This window comes from Lepidothrix coronata, unplaced genomic scaffold (genome assembly GCF_001604755.1).
Source record: "Lepidothrix coronata isolate B3197 unplaced genomic scaffold, Lepidothrix_coronata-1.0 Scaffold6, whole genome shotgun sequence".
Lineage (NCBI taxonomy): Eukaryota > Metazoa > Chordata > Aves > Passeriformes > Pipridae > Lepidothrix > Lepidothrix coronata.
The window spans coordinates 11,689,273-11,709,640 of NW_016690186.1; the positions used below are offsets into that span (position 1 = coordinate 11,689,273).

At 40.0% G+C, this 20,368-nt stretch overlaps 1 long non-coding RNA gene across 2 annotated transcripts; it reads right to left on the minus strand.

The window, feature by feature from the left end:
• Window positions 1-1,004: 1,004 nt before the first annotated feature.
• On the minus strand, window positions 1,005-20,334 carry LOC108505283. Of its 2 annotated transcripts, none has more exons than XR_001877449.1 (3): window positions 20,244-20,334; window positions 15,334-15,493; window positions 1,005-1,300 (listed from the first exon to the last, which is right to left on the minus strand). It is a non-coding gene; the product is annotated as an uncharacterized LOC108505283 (long non-coding RNA). The 2 variants fall into 2 exon arrangements; XR_001877448.1 differs by lacking the exon at window positions 1,005-1,300 and adding an exon at window positions 12,098-12,403.
• Window positions 20,335-20,368: the final 34 nt, after the last annotated feature.

Below are 20,368 nucleotides of genomic sequence, written 5' to 3' on the forward strand. Positions count from 1 at the left end.
TTATAGTTTATTTGAGCAGTTAAGCATAGTATGCCTTCTCTCTTCAGTGACTGAACAAAATTCGAAGCAGTTTCTAAAGAAAGCATGAGTCTATACATATGCTGGAGGTGTATTCCACATATATATATTACAATTGCTTATCTTGTAGCATTAAGTAATATTTTCTTTTCCTGAGAATGCTTCTGAGTAATAGCCTTGTTAGAACTTCTGCAGAAACAAGCTTGACATTTCAGAAGTTCCCATTTCTTTGTTCCCTAGAGTATCTCATCTAGCAGGTGCTGTGTATTTCCTTTTCCATCCCTGCCATCCTCTTGTGTTTGCATCACATTTGAAGTGGAGATGACTGACCTGCATAACCCACAGAAAAGCCTCCTCTTCTGTGGACATCTGACCTGTCTGAAAACGCACAAGAGACATTCAGCCATAGAAAATTAAAATATCTCTGAGATGTTTATGACATGTTAATTTTGTTTCAGTATGAGGGTAGTAAGTGGCTACAATAATTCTGACATGCTGCACAAGCCACAGCATGTAAGAAATGTTTGCATAATATATACCCAGAGCTGTTGTTCCTCCTCAAGAGGATCCTAGCAAATTAAGATTTCATTCATGGAAAAGTTATCTTTCAGGATTGCCATTTCTTTGAAGTCTCAACAACAATCACAAAATATATCAAAGCAGTTAATTTGTTCCTGCTGTACTCAAGTGTCTGCAAGCATGTGCCTTAATAACTTCCTAATGGATGCTTAAGAAGTCCTGTCTGTGTCCGTAACTGTAGGAAGCAGAAGGGTCTCAACATGTTATGGCTAATACCCATGAGTTTAGTTAATGGGGTTAATAGGCTGCAGTGAGAGGTCAGCTTTTTGCTGTCCCATTTGGGAATTCATTGTCAAAGACAAGCTAGCTGGTAAGTCCCAGTGTTATGCTTTTTTAAAGAAATACAAATTTGGCGGATAGAAAGGAGAAAAGATCTGCATTTAATGTGATTTGCTTTTGAAGGTCAGTAAGCTGGATGACTGAGTATAGAACTGAGTTCTGTCCAAAATCATGTCTCATCCTGTAACTTGTAACTCTGGGTAGATTGTGTGGTTTAGTAAAACACTGTGTAGTATCAGATTAAATTTGTTCACCAAACTTTCATTTCCTTCTGGCAGTTTGTTGGGATGCAGTCAGAGGTAACCTCCCTCTCTGTCCTGCTGTAAGCTCCTTTCCTAACCCATCCCAAGAAAAATGGTGCAGGTGCTGTGGGTAGTTATTTCCCTGTATTCATGGAGGGATCAATCCAGCCCAACACATCCTGCTAAAAGAGAAACCAGAACAAAATCACTACAGAGGTTTTAGTGTTTTTTATTTTTGCAATCTGAGTACAGCTTTCATAGTGATAGCTGGAAGTAGGTTGCTCTTAGCTCTTCTGTTGTTATTTAAGAAAACTACTTTTAGTTGTGGTTGTTTTTTTTTTTTTTTTGGTCCCCCAGACAGAGGGCATAAGCACAACAATTTTTTTTTTTTTTTTTTTGGTCCCCCAGACAGAGGGCATAAGCACAACAAGGAGGGCTTGGCAGAAGCATTTTACAGTAGGTGTTCTGTGGCATAAGAGCAGTAGTTCTTTACTCTCTACTTTGGTCATATTGCAGTTATACAAGTGGAATTATGTCCTCTTAGTCACCCCCTTCAGACCCCCTCCCCCCAAAAAAACCCAACCACACAAGAAAGACAAAACCCCAAAACCTTCCACAAAACAAACAAACAAAAAACCCACAACCCACAAACAACCAAAAACTCCCAAAAAACTCAAAACCAAACAAACACACCTCCACCTCCCCCAAACAAACCCTAAAACAAATCAAACCAGACTAAAACACAGGGAAAATTTTGAAAACTTAATAAGCATCAGCTTGCTAGAGTGAATAGAGAAAGGAGCTTCAGGGATAGCTGTTTTCTTTATATCCAACAATTATTCTTCAATTTGAGAAGAAAATTTCTTGATAACAGTCAAGTATCACAAAACTTTTTGCTTTGCTCATCTCCTAGGCCAAAAAGTAATGTATAAATTAAATGGTAGTCGACAATTCATACTTGCATGATAGTAATGTGTTGCATAATTTCACTACAGTCCAGTGTGTTGTCACTATTTCTGGCTTTAATACAAAATTCAGAGTAGCAATTTAGGATTATTTTGCTGTATGGGGCCATATCTATAATAGCATGTGCTTCTTCGGAGAATGCAAAAAAACAGCCTCTCTTCTGGTGCTGGAGTGTTGGATACTGTCTTTGTGTCTAAATGTGGTGAGCATATGAATGTGAAATATAAGAGGAGATTTGCCAACTGCTGATATCTTTCTGATTTCTCTGCCTCCATATGTCTTTCCACTGGCTGCCTCTTACATCACAGTTTCCATCCCCCTGCTCAGATGCTTTTATATAATTTTTGGAAGAAGGATCTGTGTTCCTCTAACAGAAGGCATGCATAATGTGAGCTACTTATTGAAATAGAAACACTTTCTTGGACCATACATATACATTGATTTTCCTGCGCTCTCCCTTGAGGGTACAGGTAGAGAGGCTGGGAAGAGAGAGCATTACCTTTTCATATCTGACTAGATCTGCAGTCCTTCAGTGCAGGGTGAACCACAGTGGGAGCGTGACTCTGCAGAAGTGTGTGTTTACGTGACAGAAAAATCATCCTTGTTGTGTTTCAATGGTTCATCCTGTTTACATACACCAATACCCAAGATCATTTTTATTAATCATGCTTGAAAATTTCCCAAGGAGGTGTGTGTAATGCAGGTTCTTAAATGTTATTGAAAAATATTCAGGTTTGCAGTCAGGTACATATGTTTCTCCAATAGAAGAATGGAAAATGCAGTTTCAAACACTTCAATAAAGAAGTGAAAGACAGTTAACTTGCAAAGAAACATTTAAGCTACTGACCTAAAACTCTTGTTTAAATACCAAAAAACTTTTTTTCAATAACTTGAATTCTGCAAAACTAAATCTTCATCTAATATTTGTTTGTTTATACAATAGGTACAAACCAGACCTTGTTATGTATAATGTATAGTGTCAAACCCAGTGTCTTTAGGCAACTATAAGTCTAGCAACTGTGTTCAATATTAAAATAATTTATTATTCTTTGTTTAAGGAACAGATATTTTTTTAAAGGATATTTTTAAATAGGTGCATTTGTTTCCCTAAAATTATCTCCAGTCTCCAAGCAAGCAAAAAAAAATAAGATGAGGTGATTTTTTTCATTGGACAAGAGGTGCTATCTCTACTTCCTCTGGAGAGGAACATGCTGACTTTCAGCAGTTCCAAGCCTGCCTCTAGCCCACCTCGCAGCTGACTGCTGTGGCTGAAGGAGGACTGGATGCTGTGTGGTTGTTGGATGTTCCTTTGCAGAGCTTGCTGCACAGCTGACATGCCCTGGCTATACTATGTTCTGCCCAAGGCTAAAGAATGTGTGAGCCTGAGTCCTTTCACACTTCTTGTCTGAATAGTATTTTTGTAATTGGCTGATTAGCAAGGCTTCAGGCAAGTGTGAACTAAGGACTTGACATTAAGTGGCTTGGATGCTCATGCAGGGTTTCGAAATATGTATAAATTAAAACTCATGAAGGCTTAGCTGTTCAGATGGAGTATTCTCTCTCCTCAGGGTTAGATATAGAGTCACTTAAGATGGAGACTTCCAGATGTTCTTGTATGCTTGTAGAATAATTTTTTTAAAGCAGCAAATAGTCCATATTTGCTTTTCAAAGTAGATATGAGGTACTTAAGAAGAACCATTAATCTGCTGAGTAAATCCTTTAACTTGCAGACAGCCACTGTGGCTGGATGCTACTGGAGACCACCACAAGCAGAGGCTGAGGTGATGTAATGCCCTGTATTTTGGATTAAAGTTTGTATCCTTAGTTGATAGTGGGAAAGCAGACACTTAAAAGTATTCTGATTTGTGAACTACTGCTGAGATAATGGAGTTTGTGGAAGTGCAACAAGAAATTGTCTGTGATAGAGTAAGGCATCTGGACTATGCTTTCAGAAATCCACAGCTGTGGGCTTTGTAAATCTGACAGAGTTAAGCCCTGCCTTTGCACACAACAAGTGCTTTAATATAAAGACAGAAGCACCTGTGGAAGAGACATCCATCCTGTATGGAGCTTGTTTGGTCTGTGGGTGCTTCAGAAGTGCTGAGGCCAAAGGGCAATGGGGATGCCAGGTCTGGCTGAACTGGTGGGAGCTGAGGGTGTCCTGGTGTGGAGAGCCTGACTTTGAAGCTTCTGCTCAAGTGAGGGGGAAACCTTGGTTACTAGAATGGTATCTTTTTCAAATCAGTCTGTTAAATGGGGACTGCCTTTGGGAAGGAGTAACGAAGTCAGGACATCCCTGCTAGGCATGCTGGAGAGCAGCTAATTGTGTGTAACATCATGCTTTTTAAATATTGCTTCAGTCCCAGTATTTTAGTTGCTCATGTATCAGAAGTGATTGAATCTTACCTTTTTAAAGAATGGTGTTTACTTGCATAAATGATAAGCCTACCAAAAATCAAAGTAATCTCAAGTGTGTGCTGATTATGTTATGCAAATTCCTAAGATTATCTTGGGTAACACTCTTGTTTCATTTTAGGGAGTATAAAGATGCACTTTGAAATGCAGACTAATGTGCTCAGATGAATTGCACCTTAACTGAGTTTTGCTTCACTTGGGGCTGTGGGGAGGGAGACAGCAGAGATTACAATTAAACCAACTGAGAAGGTATAGAATATCTGCTTCTGTTACACCTAAAAGACCAGTACAGTATCCAAGATAATTACTGTTTAATGGTTGCTCAGAGATCTTCATGAAGAAATGCAATGATTGGGACACATTTTATGGGTGAGTTGGTTTTTTGCTGCAGTAGGAAAGTGGCACAATCATCATATTATTTTAGTCAGTGTAAAGAAACTTCTACAAAACCTCTTTAACACAATGTATAATGACCATAACACACAGGGGAGCATGTATTATTTGAGGGAGGATAGTTTATCTTGCATATCCAATATTTTTTCTAATTATAGCGTTTTAAACAATGGCTAATAAAGCAAGCTACACAAAATCACCTAAAAGCTAATAACTGCATTCCACTTCAGAGGAATGGTGTTATTGGCTTTCCTTCTCCACCGTGTAGTGATGGTCTTTAAGATCCTGTAGTCGCTATTATATGCATACTGCATGCTAAATGCTGAAACTCTGTCCACATACAGATATGATAATGGTAGATCATTAAATACAAGTCAAGCCTTTCTTATCTTTCATCTGTACTCTGGGAACAATTCATTCACTGGGGTCTGACAAAGTGTGGCATTGTAATTAGCCACTAAGGAAAAAGTACCTTTGTAAAGTACACGTGTGCTCTGAATGGTGGGTGTTTCTGTCTCTAATGTCTTTCCACCAAACATACATATTATTCACTTCAGAGCTGCTGTTTCTCTTATTTTCACCCTCCCTTTCTTTAGTCTCACTTCTGTAGGGGAACAAACCCTTTAAATTTACTCTTGGTAAGGATTTAGCAGCCTACTGGTGAATAGCAGTTTGGAATGCTATGCTCATTTGTTACTTCGTCTACTAGTCAGAGAAAAATAGACATCACCAAATACAGTATCAGTTTTGAGAGGTGTGAGTTGCCTCCTTTTGCTACTTTTATACTAGGAAAATGGAACTAATAAATTAAAACGTCAAGAAACCCTTGAACTTCAGTACCTCTTGATTAATAGATAAAGCTACACACAAAGAAAGCAACTGAAGAATTTACTACACCATGAGTGGGCTTGGTTTAGAGCCTGAAGAAACATGCAGGTATGGACAAGAGAACAGTGATGCTTTTGATTACTCATTCTCTATTCTGCGTTAATTAACTATGGCTCTCTATTCCCTCTCACCTTTACCCTTCCTATTGTCCCTGTATTAAACCTCTAGGAAAAACTAAGATGAGACAGGATAAAATATGCCTCAGTAAAATAATTCCCTACTTGAAGTCGTACTGTACAATGAATTTTGTATTTAAACTTGGTTCCTCTTCTCTTGCTACCATTTCTCAACAAGTGCAACAAAATGTGTACCTCATGAAGGTGCAATAAACTGGTAAGGGGGGAGAAACAATAATTTCTGTGTTTTCTCTTGATTGAACTTAATTTAGTTTTAATTCATAGAGAATAAATGAACAGATCTTGTGGCATACTGTGATGATTTGGATGATACATCTTCATGCAGAAATATTGTTTGTAAGAGTATATTTATGGCAGGTTCCTTGCCTTGTTGCATTGTCTTCTCCTTAACATTGGGGGAGCTGAATGCTGAAAAGGTATCTTTGCAAGAAAAACATCCTAGCATGGCAGGATGTTTTAAGCATGGGTTGCCAGAGGGTGATATTGTTTAGAGAGAGATTTTTTCTGCAGCATCCAGGTCTTTTGGCTTCAAATGCCTTTTGGTTTGTGTACATCAGCTTATTTCAGTAAGCTGATAGCTTTATTTGAAAAGAAACAGGGGGAGTACTGAGGACCCAGGAAGCCATGTAGATCTTGGGTAAAGCACAAGAAGAGAATTATTACAGTGGCCACGTGCCTATGCTTGACCAGGACCTGGTAAATCTTCCATTTATCCCCAGCATTCTAAGCTGCCTCTCTGTACCTAAGATGCAAGTCTATGCCTCATGTGCTGAACTGCATTTGCATCCTGCTCTCCTGTAACTGGCTAGTAAGGGAGAGGACTTGTGCAGAAAGCAAGGTCCATAAATAGAGTTTTATTTTCAGCTTACCAGACCAGTGCCAACAAACTTCCATGTTACTGTCACAGCTGAGGAGTTCCCGACCTATCTGATGAAACAGAACTGTGTAAAAGCTGTTCTCATGGCTTTTAGTCTGTGCAGAGAGGATGTTTTGCATGAGACAAAGTGGCTGTAGCGGACCTGAGCATCATCCCTCAGAGGTACTGAGGCAGTGTCACCCATTCAACAATTTCCTGTGGCACTTCTCTGAAGAGCAAAAACTGTTTCTGGGTGGAAGCAAATGTTGCCTGACTTCCAGGGTATGGGATCTTAACACTGTCAATGCAATCAGTTGGGCAAAGGGGAATTTTATTTCACAGTAGAATTCAAGCTTAGAGCAGCAGAGGTGAATTTTGTATTGCCATTCGCATTGGTAATTTCATTCTTTTGAGACTGAGGAAGTGAGAAGTATCAGAAAGACTGAGGTCTTAGGCAGCATTTAGCCAACGTCTGCATGAGGCAGGTCAGCTTTCCTTCAAGATGCTTCTAGACCCTTTTGATCAAGGCTGATGCTAGTTAGGCACAGCTAGTATTGATTTCCAAACTTTGGCATGGGGCTGAGTGTGAGGGGAGCTTGCCTCTGGAGCTTGTGCTTTAGAACTGTTGTTTCAGAGCTGCTGGCTGGGATACAAGTGTCTGCATGAGTTCTGTCTGTCAGAAGACTGAAAATGGAATAAACAACTTATTTGAAGAAAGAGCTTTCTTCATAGTTTAAATGTTTGAGATGCAGGTGGGTGGCCTTCCAGCTTCTTGCAGGACCTCCTCAGGGTGTATTTCAGGGCTCTTTAAGTGCCATGGGGGCAGGAACCTTTCTTATTTGTATAGACTGCAGTCTTCAGCTCTTGGCTGCCTGCCTTGCGCTGGAGCTTGTTGCTGGTAGACAAGTATTTGGTGTCATGTAGGCTAAATGTCTTGGCAGGGGTCAGAATAACTGTTGGAGGGGAGACTTGGAGAAAACTTGGGGTCCTCTGAGACACTAACACTCAGGATGTCCAGCCACTTTTTATTTTACACAAGTGTTGAAATGTTTGAAGGACTAAGATGTTACCACTCCATCAGCCTCTGAGGAGTTCAGGCAGAAGAATCCTGAGCCCATAATTATGGACTTGATGACAGCCACACAATGGATGTAAGGACTTGCAAATAGTGTAGGGATGGCTGGGTAACAGTTGCATCTCTAATCCTTTTTAAGTGGTGGGATTATCAACTAAAAGTTTTGTGGTAAATGTGCACATATGAAGCAATACAGGTTTAAGAGTGAAATAGTGTAGGCAATGAACTGCAATATTGTTGAGACTACCTTGATATTATCTATTGAAAACCATAAAAATTATCTATTATCTTGTAAAGGGCACTGAAGCTTCTTTCTATGTGATTCTTCTATATTCAACATGAGTTGCTGCATTTCTCTTTGCTACATTGATGATAGCCTGTGCAGGCACAGATGCAAGAGAGATGACATGATTTTAAGTGTTAGTTCAGGGGTGAAAAAAAAAAAGACCAACAAAACCATAAACAAATGTCCACCATCACGGCATCTTGTTACAAGCTGTTACCTGTTTTAATGAATTTTCATAGTGGAGCAGCTCAGGCTGAGTGCAAGACAGGGTTTGTTTCAGCTTGTTATGCCTCAGCTGCACGTTGCTAATAAGACACTTCAATGGGGTTTATGAAGTTTTAGTGGCATGAGTCTTGTCACTCTACATGCATGAAACTCTTTCTGATTCATCTTCAAGCATCTAAATACTTGTTTAGAGCTAACTTAGATGCTGCATTCTCTGAACTATTGTAATAGCTGCTTACCAAGGCTTTGCACAGCCTTGAGGCTTAATTTACATGACAGCTTCTGAAAGAGAAAAAGCTTTCTCAAGTACCTTGACTGTAGAGTGTAATGGTGTCTCAGCAGCTGCTATCCCATTACAAGTACTGAAATGCAGAAGTGTTCTATGGCAGTTGTATGTTGAAAGGGATTCTCTGGGAGACTTCAATACTGTTCTTTTTTCCCAGTTCCTCGCTTGGACAGCGAAGACATGAAAGCAGTGGCAGAGCTTCTTTTTGTCAAAGCTGATGTCAGAGATATTTGAAAGGAAGTTTCATGCTGTTTCAGGATGAAGTACAGCATTAGATAGTGCCCTTCATTAAGGATCATCTACTAGCTGATCAGGGACTCATCATATCACTGATTAAACACTCTTCCAGAAGGACAAAATCTTCTGTTGAAGCCCAGGCACAAATATCATGGATAATAGCTGATTTTATAATAAGTTTATGACCACAGTGCTTCATTTCCAGAGAGGTAGGATCAGTCTATTTCCATAGGCATTTGGCCTCTTCCATTCTAAAAATCTTTGTTAGTCTCTTTAAGGCTTTACATTTGATGTACAGTCCACAAAATTCTTAAAGTGTAATAGAATACAAGAAATGTAGATATGTCTAGTGAAATTGCATGTGAAATATATGCAGGTATTAAAACATCCTTTTTAAAACTAGTCTAATCTATGGAACAACACCCCTACATCTGGACTCTAGAAAGAATGTATAATAGCCTTGTGAAATTCAGTGTGAGTTTAAGCTTTTCATTTTAGCCCGCTGCAAAAATAAGTTGGTTTTGTGGTATATTTTTTTTAATGAAGAGATAGCTGTACTACATATATTGGATTGCCCAACATTAAAATATGTAGGCTGTGTGTGAATTTTTTGGGCTTTTTCTATTTAATTTTGACTCTTTTTCATGGTTGTGGGTTTTGTGGGGGTGGGAAGGGATCTAGTTTTCCTGCAAAATTTTAACAAACATTTTGGTTGTCTTGGAGAGCAGATTTATGAAAAATATATCTGCCTACTTTTTTATAGCTTCAGTGGAAAAAACCACAATGCTACCATGACTTGGAAGGACTTGAAGTCAAGGCAGGTTATAGTCTGGGGTTTGAAGCATTTTTCTCATGCGGCTCAGTCCTGTTTAGTCTGTAGAATTTATTTGCTTAGATGTCTTCCTCAAAAAGTGGCATTTCTTTTCAGCTCAGTTGAGCTACAACGGCTGATGAAGAAATGTTCTTGGTTTTCTGGGCTTCTGTGGAATTTGCCTCTGAAATAAGTAGGGGGAAAAAAGTATCCCTTTGTTCTTTCAGTGCCTTCACTGCTTTTATCCAAACAGTATGGATGAGCAAAACACATTCTCTGCAACTTTACTTCAGAAGAGAAGGAAATGAGATGGAGTGAATGGGGGATGTTAAGATAAATAAGGATGTAGCAGCAACTTACTGTAGAAAAAACTGTAATGTATGCATGGAAAGGGAAAAAAAAAGTAGTAGTGTGTGCTGGTCTGATTAGATGGTAACATATTGCAGTTACAGGAGACCAGAGCTTCCTTGGTGATTTGTTTCTGGATGTATTCAACTTCTGAGTCTTTTTAATCAGGTTATTCTCTACATCTGAATCTCTGTAAGTAACTACCACTAGGCAACACACCTGCAGTCTCTTGATTAGGCCTATGTCTCTCTACTGCTTCATGCTGTGAAATGGTATGTTCATGCTTTAAAGTATGGGAGACACAATCAGGGTAAGAGCAGCAGTCAAGACCACAGTATAGTGACTAGAAGCAGTGGTTCAGTCTTTAGGTGGGCTCTCCAGAGGTTTTTAGATTGAGCTATTTGACCTACTTGGAGCTCCCTGTAGTAAGTCCAACTTCAGAGGTGAACCCAGACTGAACTATTGTAAGAAATATTTTTTTGATAGCTGTTGGACTTTTTTTTTTTTTCCCCCCCTCTTCCAGTTCCTTTAAATAAGTACTTCAAGCCCCAGAGAAAGAGCAGGAGGATCTTGGAGAATCCCCAGCCTAGGAGAAGAAAGTTTTGGAGTTATAAGATGAAGGCAATAAAACGGGAGTTGTGTAGGAGTCGGCATCAAGAGATGATCCAGGAGCAGGTTCACGTGGATGAAAGCCCAGAGAGAGCTCAGCAACTCTGCTCACCAGGACAGCTGGAGCAAGGAAGAGACCATCTCTCAGCAGCACAGACACTGACCCCTGCTCAGCAGCCCCAGGGAGAGAACAATATCCATGTGCTGCCACAGCGGCAGACAGTGCAAGGAGGCATGGCCTCAGACATGGGACCACAACAAACAGACCAGGGATGGGAGGCCCCAGAAGTCACCGTGAAGGTGCGGCCCCAGAAGATGAGCCAGGAGTGGGAGTGCCCGGAGGTGACTGTGCAGGTGCAGCCTCAGAAGCCAAGCCCAAGATGGAAGGCCCCATCAATGACTGTGCAGGTGCAGTTACAGCAGCAGGGCCAAGGGCCATCTTTCCCACAAGTAACTGTACAGGTACAGCCCCAGGAACAAGGACAAGGTACCGCTGGCATCAAAGTCATAGTGCAGCTGCAGTTGGTCTGTGACCCAGAAGAGGTAACCTGCCTCCAGGACCAAGGAGAGGAAGCCCTAGGTAATGAAGAATGGCAGACCTCAAAACAAAATCAGGGAGAGCCAATGACAAGATCTGAAGGTCAGAGAGAGCTAGCTGTAGTGGAGCTGCTGGAGCAGGGGGTCCTGAACCAAAAGGAAGATCAAGGAGAAATGTCAAAAACCCAGCAGGACCAGAACCAAGAGGAAAGAGCAGAAGTGGTGGAGCTGCAGGTGATGCGGGCTGGAGACACAGCAGATCTGGATGGGATGATGAAAGAGGAGCAGCTGCAGAACCAGAGCCAAGAGCTGGAACAGCTAAAAGCAGATCTGCCCCCACAAAAGGAAGGCCAAAGAACCAGAGAGTTGAGGCAGGAGCAAGGTGGTATTCAAGAAGGGCCCAAGGGGATGGTGGAAGACCAGAAGGAAGACCAAGGACAAGAAGTGTCTAAGAAATGTCCACAAGAGGCTCCAAATTACTTTGTTGCTATTCCAATAACAGATGATCAGGTACTTTGGAGTAGCTGTTCTATCAAAACAAACAAAAGAAAACCCTTAACTTTAAACTTACACTTAATTTCTTATTTATATTTGTTGCAAAGCTTGTTTACAAGCCAAGAGTGACCAAATTCTGCTCCCTTACCTTAAGTAGTGTATTGAGTCTGGCTGGGAGGGAGTAAACTTACCCTTAGCAGCCCTTTTAAGTGTTGTGCTTTTTTTTTCTTTATAGATAGAGCTTTGTCTATAACATACCAATGTTTCAGCTACTGCTAGGAAAAAAAATACTTTCAGGATTACTACTGCCCTTTCTAAAGGGTCAGACGTGTTGTCTCCCATCAATAATCTTCTATTCTGTAATTTTTTTCAAACAAAAGCAGTGGCTTTTATCATCTTGCATTGTCCCATCCTACATTGTCTTATGGCTGTATTTAGTAAAATGGTATTAATTTCTTTGTTCATCTTCTTTTCCACTGAAGTTCACAAGGGAGAATGAGAATTTTCTTCTCTTCTACAGAAGATTACATGGAATTGATCTCTTTTCTCCATCTTTTATCCAACAAACTTTCCTGAGATCTTAGGCAGACAGTTAATTTCAAGAACCCATGTGTAGAGTCTTTATGATCATACTTTATCCAGATGTGCTCTATTCTATGGTTTCCATGTTTAAAAAATGTTGAAAAAAGCAAGGGATGATTTCACCTCCATATCGTTAAACCTAGGTACAGAAAACAGTGGAAATCCAAATAGAATTATTTTCTTCTAGAGACTTTGTGGGGGACCTAAAGCATTCCAGTTACCACAGTAAAGGCTTCTTCTGAAATATGTCAGTACATACTTGCAGGGCTTGGCTACTACAGGCACTATCATAAGATCCATAGAATTAATTCCAAAAAGGATACAATAGGTGTAGAGACTGATTTCAATGAACAAAACTTTCTTTACAACGTAGGGGCTTCAAGCAAATCATAAATAACTTCTGCATAACTCTCTGTACTTGTTAGCAGGGAAAATGGTAGTTCACATTGAACTACTTCTTCCCATTTTGCTGGTATGAATTTTGAAGCGCACACAAAACTTTCTGGAAGAAGGATACAGAATGTCTCATTCTCAAAGCAGCACTGTTAGTACCTTTATGAACAGGTTTTTTACCCATTAGCCTTTCATAGACAACTGTGACCTGCTGATGGCAGTTTTGTTCACAGTTGCTCAGAGGATGCAAAAGCAGAAAGAGCTCTCACTTTGTCCCAGTACCTGCTGCATCCCAAGGGGGCTTGGCTGGAGCCCTACTCCTTTTGCAGAACAGCAGCACTGTAAGGTGGGACATGCCCCATGCCTTTACATAGGGGCAGCAGGTGGCTGTGCACTCAAAAATACTATGGAGAGAAAGAAAAGCTCTGGGGTGTAATGACAAGGAGCATACTATTCCACTTGACAGAGACAAGCAGAGGAAAGTCTTAATTTGAATCAGTGACTACTGAGTCCCAGCTAGCATGGGCAGAACTGAGAAAGAGTATAAAAATTCTATGGATTATTAATATTTATAATACATATGTATATATATATGCATCTTGGGATATCTTCTTATGAAGCAAATGTAAAAGGCAAAACTTGAATATTAACTTGTATGAACAGAGTGAAAATATAACCCTCTATTACCAGCTCCTGTTTTTAGTTTATGGTGCTTTTTCCAGTGAACCAAATGGATACTGTTTGTTGCAATATATAACTTGATTCCTTTTGTGTTCCGAGTTTAAGCTTCCACGTGGTAACTGGCATGACTGTATTTTTACTGCTGAAAGGCAATAATTAAGTAGGATTGCTATATCTGTTGTACAGATTTTTTTCCTTTGTTTTTTTTTTTTTTTCCAGTGTGACAAGCAGCTGCAGTACAGTAGCTTGCTTTGGCAGGCTTCTGAGTTTTTGTTTTTTGCCTTAGTTAAGTGTAAAACCACTACGTATGTGTTAGAGGGAGACGTCAAAAAGTGCCTTTCTCTTGGTAGGCAATTATTTGCTATGGCTTTGTCTTGAGCAGAATGATCTTTGGAGGTTATCTGGAGGATGGCCTCATATAACTTTCAGTGATTCCTGCATATGACTGGCTTTTGAGAGGTGAACAAAAGTGCAGAGCACATCAGGAAGATAAATGCCAGGAAGGGAAAATAACTGTGTAAGCTGAAGACAATGTTGGCAGGCGAACAAATGGGTATAAAGTGGGCAAGGAATAAATCTAAGCTGGAAACTGGAAAGTTTCCTGCCATCTGAGGAATGAGATCATGGAACAGCTTGAAGGGTCATGAATGCCTAACTTATTCTGGTATTTTAATGAGATTTGAGTGTCCTAATATATGGCTTATGACCACATCCTGTACAGCTCTGTGAATGTCCTTCCCCTCTTTTTCCTTTCTTTGTTTTGATTTTTCTCTTCCAAATTTCTCTGCTCTCACATCAGCCCTGGTAAACTGGCAGCTCTGACATCCTCAGTTGGATGCTCTGCCCAAGATATTGCCAGTTTATGCTCCTCTAAAGTGATACCTTTAAGGGTGGCAGTGACCTGAGACAGCCCTGTGTGAGGCTCTGAAAGAAACTGAGGGGTGCAGTTCTGTAAGCATGGTGTGTATATATGCAGAGTGAGTAAACAAATCATAGAATGGTTTGGGTTGGAAGGGACCTTAGAGATCATCCAGTTCCAACCTCCCTGCCATGGGCAGAGGCACCTTTCACTAGACCAGGTTGCTCTGAGGTCCATCCAACCTGGCCTTGAGCATTTCCAGGGATGGGGTATCCACAAGTTCTCTGAGCAAACTGTTCCAGTGTCTAACCACCCTCACAGTAAAGAATTTTTTTCGATGTCCTTCCTGTGCTGGAGGCCCCAGAGCTGGATGCAACACTTCCCAGTGGGGTCTAACCAGAGTAGAGTAGAGGGGCAGAATCACCTCTCTTAACCTGCTGACCAAATGTGTGTGTATACATACATATATGCACATATTTCAGAAATGTGACCATTTCAGATGCTTTTACTCATAAAGCAGAGGCTCCTTACCTTACTGAACATACAATGTGATGTTACACTGTAGACCTTCTATATTAGAGAAGGGTTTTAAAGATGCTGTTAGTTTTTTGGGTATAATTATTTTGCCCTAATTATACTTTTAAGAGAGCTCTGCACGTGACAGGGCCTAGGGCTGTCTACATTTTTCTCTTTCAAGAGGACAAAGGAAAAGCCTTGTTCCAGTCCTGGTGGGTGCATAGCCCTTCTCTCTTTGTGTCTAAGCAGGACTCCAGGAGGCTGCACACCAGACTTGGACTGGGTTGGATCTAAGAATATTGTGGTCTCAGACATTCAATACTCCATTAAAAGTGCTTCCTTCCTGTTCCTCACATAATCCCCCCACACTGCTCCAAAAAAAAAAAAAGAAAAAAGAAAAGAAAAGGAGAAACTAGCTATCCCATCAAATACACAGCACTTACAGAAAAGTGTTACAGATTGATACACCAATAAAAAAAAAAAAGCTGTAGAGAGATAAGGTAGATCATTCTCACGGGAGAGGGAACAGGAAGTTTTGAAGAAACATGTGAAGCTGACAAAGAGAGGTAAGAAAAGACATTAACGTTAACATTGCTCTGTAATAGTAGTTAAATGTTTACCTGAAGGAATTTCACTCCAGCTCAGCTTCCCAGGTGTCTGTGCCTCAAATTGAGAAGGTAAAAGGATCTTCTTTCTTATTTCAAGGATATTCTTGGAACGACTGGACAAGGGAGGAGAACGGGAGGCTGTTTTGCAATTGCTCTCAACATGTAACCCAGTCTGTTGAAGCAAAGGTTGCAGTTTGTGTGGTCAGACAACTTGATGGCTTGATTCCTGCTCCATGTTTTCACAATCTAAACATGTGCTGTAAATAGCAGGCTGCAATAAATTGTGCTTCAGTTGCAGTAGGAATTAGCTTGATGTAAGAGTCATTTCGGTGATGCATTTTTCACAGTGACAAATGTACCGTAAGAGTTTGTGAATTCAGGGAGTTTGTATCTTCAAATGGTTATTTTAATTGTTTGTAGCTTTTATCCTCATGTTTATCAGAAACTTGCTATACTAATCTCTTCTGACGTGCAGACTGTGGGACTATTTACAGGACTGCACAATGACTGCTGAAGCTGTATGTAGAAAGACAGCAAAAAAAAAGCATATTGACCCAGCTGTTTCAATCTATGTAAGAATAAAGTGGAGCTCCAATAAGTGTAGGAACTTAGGCATGTAAGCCAGAATTTGCTCGGTGAAATAATCTGAAAATCTCTAAATGACTTGTCTGTAACAAAGGCTTCCACTAGGTACTTAGTCCCTGTGTGATTGAATTCTTCTCTCTCCTGCCTGTTTCTATGACTGACTTATAAAACCTAAGAGATCATATCGAAAAAAAAAATCTTTGGAGTCAGTTGTTTAAAGGCACAGATCCACAAGAGCCATAGACTGACCACACAGCTCTAAGAAACACCAGCTCAGAAAACAGCATGTTTATCCAGTCAATCTACTTTGTTTGCTGCTACGTTTTCCTTTTGGGAAGAGATCTCAGTTTAATCTGTGATCAAACTTGTAATCAGAAAATGGCATAAGACTAATTATGGAAATGCTATTCAATTTCCATAGCCTATTAACAACTGACAACTGCATGAAGATCCCATCAATATTTACACAGTGCTGTAAGCTTAAATTTAACATGCTTAGGGTCAGATTCACATCTACTTTAAAATCTAGGCATTGTGGTTCACAGGAGACCTATGAGTTTAGCCTGTAGGCTTTAAAAGAAGGAAAAGAGATCAATCAATTCCTGAAAAATTAAGTTTGAAAATTGCTATATGATGGATCTAGGGGGTGGAGGGGGTTGATTGTGTAGGTTCCTGGCTCAAATATTGAGTTGCATTTTTGAGTGTGTAAGGCTTCAGCATTCTGAATTTTTCAAGTAATATATGGGCATTCCAAAATGAAAATTTGTTCCCTGTTTCATCTTTCTGCATTGCAGATTTTGGACAGAATTGAAGATGTCCAAGAGCACATATTCTCTAAAGAACCTGACCTGTCGCGAGCTCTTCTTCCTATTCAAACTATGCACCTTACTATAATAGTAGCTCACTTGGGAACAGAAGAAGAAATAAAAAAGTAAGACTCTTGCAAAATTTAAGTGCAGCTAATTTTCTTGTAAATGTGGTAGCTTTACTGCTGCTATTGTGAATAATTGTTTTATTAGAGCCTACACACAATTTTTCTAAGACCTTTTTTTGATTGGTTTCTGTCTTGCTTTTAATACCTCTCAGGAAGAATCTTTACAAAAGCTGGATGTGATGATGCATCAGAGGTTGAAATTTTGTGTATCTGCCATGGGGTGAAGGGAAAAAGCAATGTTTCTATAAATGATATTACTACTTTTTTACTGTGTTACTACCACAAATTAGCTCAACAGATGTAAGTTTTCTTGAGAAACCACAGCTTCTCAGATCAGTTATATTTGTATTAGCTGGAAAAGGTTAGCTGTTAGGACATCTTACACTAAGCGGAAAACAACAAAATAATCTGCTTAATTCCTTTCCAAGTTGCTCTCTTGTCTAATCCAAGCTGTGGGTTGTTGCTGTGGCCCTGTGAATTAAGAGGATATTGAAAGACGGCTAAGGAAAGATACCCTGTGGTCAGAAAGGCTAGAACTGCTAGGAGGGTCGAGAAAGCAGAGCCAGTATGCTGCTGGTTTTTTCTCTAAGACTTATGCTACTGTACCCCACTAGGAAACCTGAGACTTCTTGATATGAGGAGGCAGAAAGGAAAGGCCCTTATATGCCAGGAGCATATTGCATGGTAGAGGTGGGGACCTGGTGAGAGCAGCTCTTTCTCCGGGGGCCTTGGCACACATCAGCATAGGAATGAAAAACAGGCCTCAACACCATATGAGTGTCACACAGGATCTGCTTGGGTTTAAAGCAGAATGCCTAGCTGGAAAGGTGTCAAAAGAACCAATATGACTAGAAAAAAGACTCTTCTGCCCATACAGGCAGCACCAGTTAAACATGACTAAGATGCACGTTACAAGTTTGTATGTGCCTTATTTTAAAATTATCTCTGTTGTACACTCCAGGAACTTTTTTGGAGTGTCTGAGGGGAAAAAAAAATAGGAGTGTTATATGTGCTAAAGAACCTCATGCAGAAGATGATGTACAGTAATTCAGTAATAAAAACCCCGTGCCAGTGCTGCTGACTGGGCAGGCTGTCATCCAGGAGGATAGGAAGCTAGTTGAGAGCAGCAGTAAAAATGGGAATTAATTAGTTAGGGAGGTGAGTAGAGCTAAGTAGTGTTAATGAACTTAAGAGTCAATGTGTGTCTGTAATGTAAAAATAATGGGCATACCTAATGAAAAGCAGATCTGCCTTGCAAAATGCTTTTCAATCTGTATCTTTCACCTACCTACGTAGCTCTTCCAAATGATGCTGTAGTTCAGTGGCTACTGCTCTGTGCTATCACATGAAAGAACGCCTTAAGCTGTTAGGCTGAGTATGTCTCACCCTCAAGCTAACAGCACTGCTGATACAGACAGCCCTGCCCCCTACAGGAGGAGAGAGACATCTTCAAATCCCGTGGCAGAAGCTGGAGAGGAACTTCTTAGGTGGTCGTCTAGTGACCGGACAAAGGGGGATGGCTTTAAAATAAAGAGGGCAGATTTAGATTAGATACTAGGAAGAAATTCTTTGCTGTGCTGATCCTGAACAGAGAAGTTGTGGATGCCCCATCCCTGGAAGTATTCAAAACCAGGCTGGATGGGGTTTTAAGTTGGTGATCTAGTTGGTGTCCCTACCCATGGCAGGATAGTTTGAACTAAATAGTCTCTAAGGTCCCTTTCAACACAAACCATTTGATGGGAGAAATTGTCCTAGCAATATTTAATGGTTGCTTAGACATTATGGACTTAGATGAAGGGCTAGAATAGCACTGCTTGTTATTAAGGCAGAAAAAACAAGATCCTTTACAAAGAATTAATTCTCTTTCCACCTTGAATCCTGTCCTTACTAAATCTTCATCTGCTGAATCCCCAGGAGCCTTAGAAAGAAGCAGCTCTTATGTGATTGTAGCTGTTATAACTCCAATGTAGTAGTGAGGACTGTTCATAATGTTGACTGTTGTTGGCTTAAGTGGCCTTTGTATTCATTAAACACACAGTATTTGTTAGAAGTATGAAGCCTTAGTAGAATGTTTCTGCTCAAACTCTGTTTGAAGACTGATAGGATCCCCCTTCCTGAGAGACCAGGGTCAAGAAAGGTACCTGTAAAACTTCAGCAGGTTCTATATTACTGAAAGACTTGGTGCCTATATCTAGAAATGTAAAAGTCATGCTTTTTCTGTGTCTTTAAGAAAAAGGGTTTAATTTGAAGCTTTAATGTCTTTGGGTAATTCACTTTTTTGAAATTTCTGTGCACAGCAAGGTGCATACCTGAACTTTATTGAAATGTGACATAGAGCTGACAACAGAAACATCAATTTGATATTTTGTTAGCTGGCCTGGAATAGGAGAATAGAATGGAGACAAATGATAGGTGGGAGAATGAATTTGTTTTAGTTTAAGAATAAAACTAGTGAACCAGTTGAAAATGGTGATAACTAAAACTACATGACACAAATCTAAGTTCAGTTTACCCCTTTTGACTCTTCAGCAGCATATATTCAAGTAGCTTTTCTGGCATGTTAATTTTTTGAGTGTTCACTAGCAAAACTCACTTCTAATATATAATCTAAGATTGAAGTGAAAGACACAATGTATTTAAAGTCCAACTGTTACAAAAGCATTAGCAATTAATTATAGCGTACCTGTTACACTATGCATAGTGCTGCAGAGTGGTCAAAATCGGGTATATTGGCTGGCATTAAAAATATAACAGTATTTTCATATGCAAAAAAGCTATTAACTTTGAGCATTTATATATTATTTTTTAAGGGCTGTTCTGGCACTGAAGCAGAGCAAGATTAAAGTGGAAGACATCTTGCAGGGTAAAGACTTTAATATGACATTTCATGGGATTGGACAGTTTAATAACCAAGTGCTCTATGTGAAAATGTTGGAGGAAGATCAGAAAATGCTGAACAGAATTGCAGGTAAGTACCAAATCTGACTCTACCACTTGGGGGTAACCAGTTTGTAGAGTCTGTTAGTTCTTGTAAGCACTGGCCCAAGCTGTTGTTCACGATTGTCATGTTCTGCCTTTCCTCTTGTCTCTTCTTTTTCCTAATTGTTAAATATGAAGCCAGCAACCGGGTTAGCCCTGCATTAGGGCTAAAATAGGTTTTTCTGTATGTATTTGAGACAGATGAGACACAAAGACATTCAATATGTCAAGATCACACAGCAAGGCTGTCCTAGTCTGCCCTCAGTCAGGATCTCACAGGCCTGTGGTGTACATAGTCTTCGAAGTGACACCTCAAAGCTGGGGCTCTGTTCATTCTAATAAACTGAAAGCCTATTAAGTGTTGGCCACTTCTGAAAATACAAGGACTTCATTTAAATTGGAATATGTGTGAAATCATGAGTACCTCTGAGACTGAAGATGACAAAAAGCAGTACTTGTCTGCATATGTATGTGTAGCACCAGCAAATGTCTTTTGCTTCCACTGTAGAATGTGAAACAGAAGTGTAAGAGTAGCTTGTCCTCTCCTCT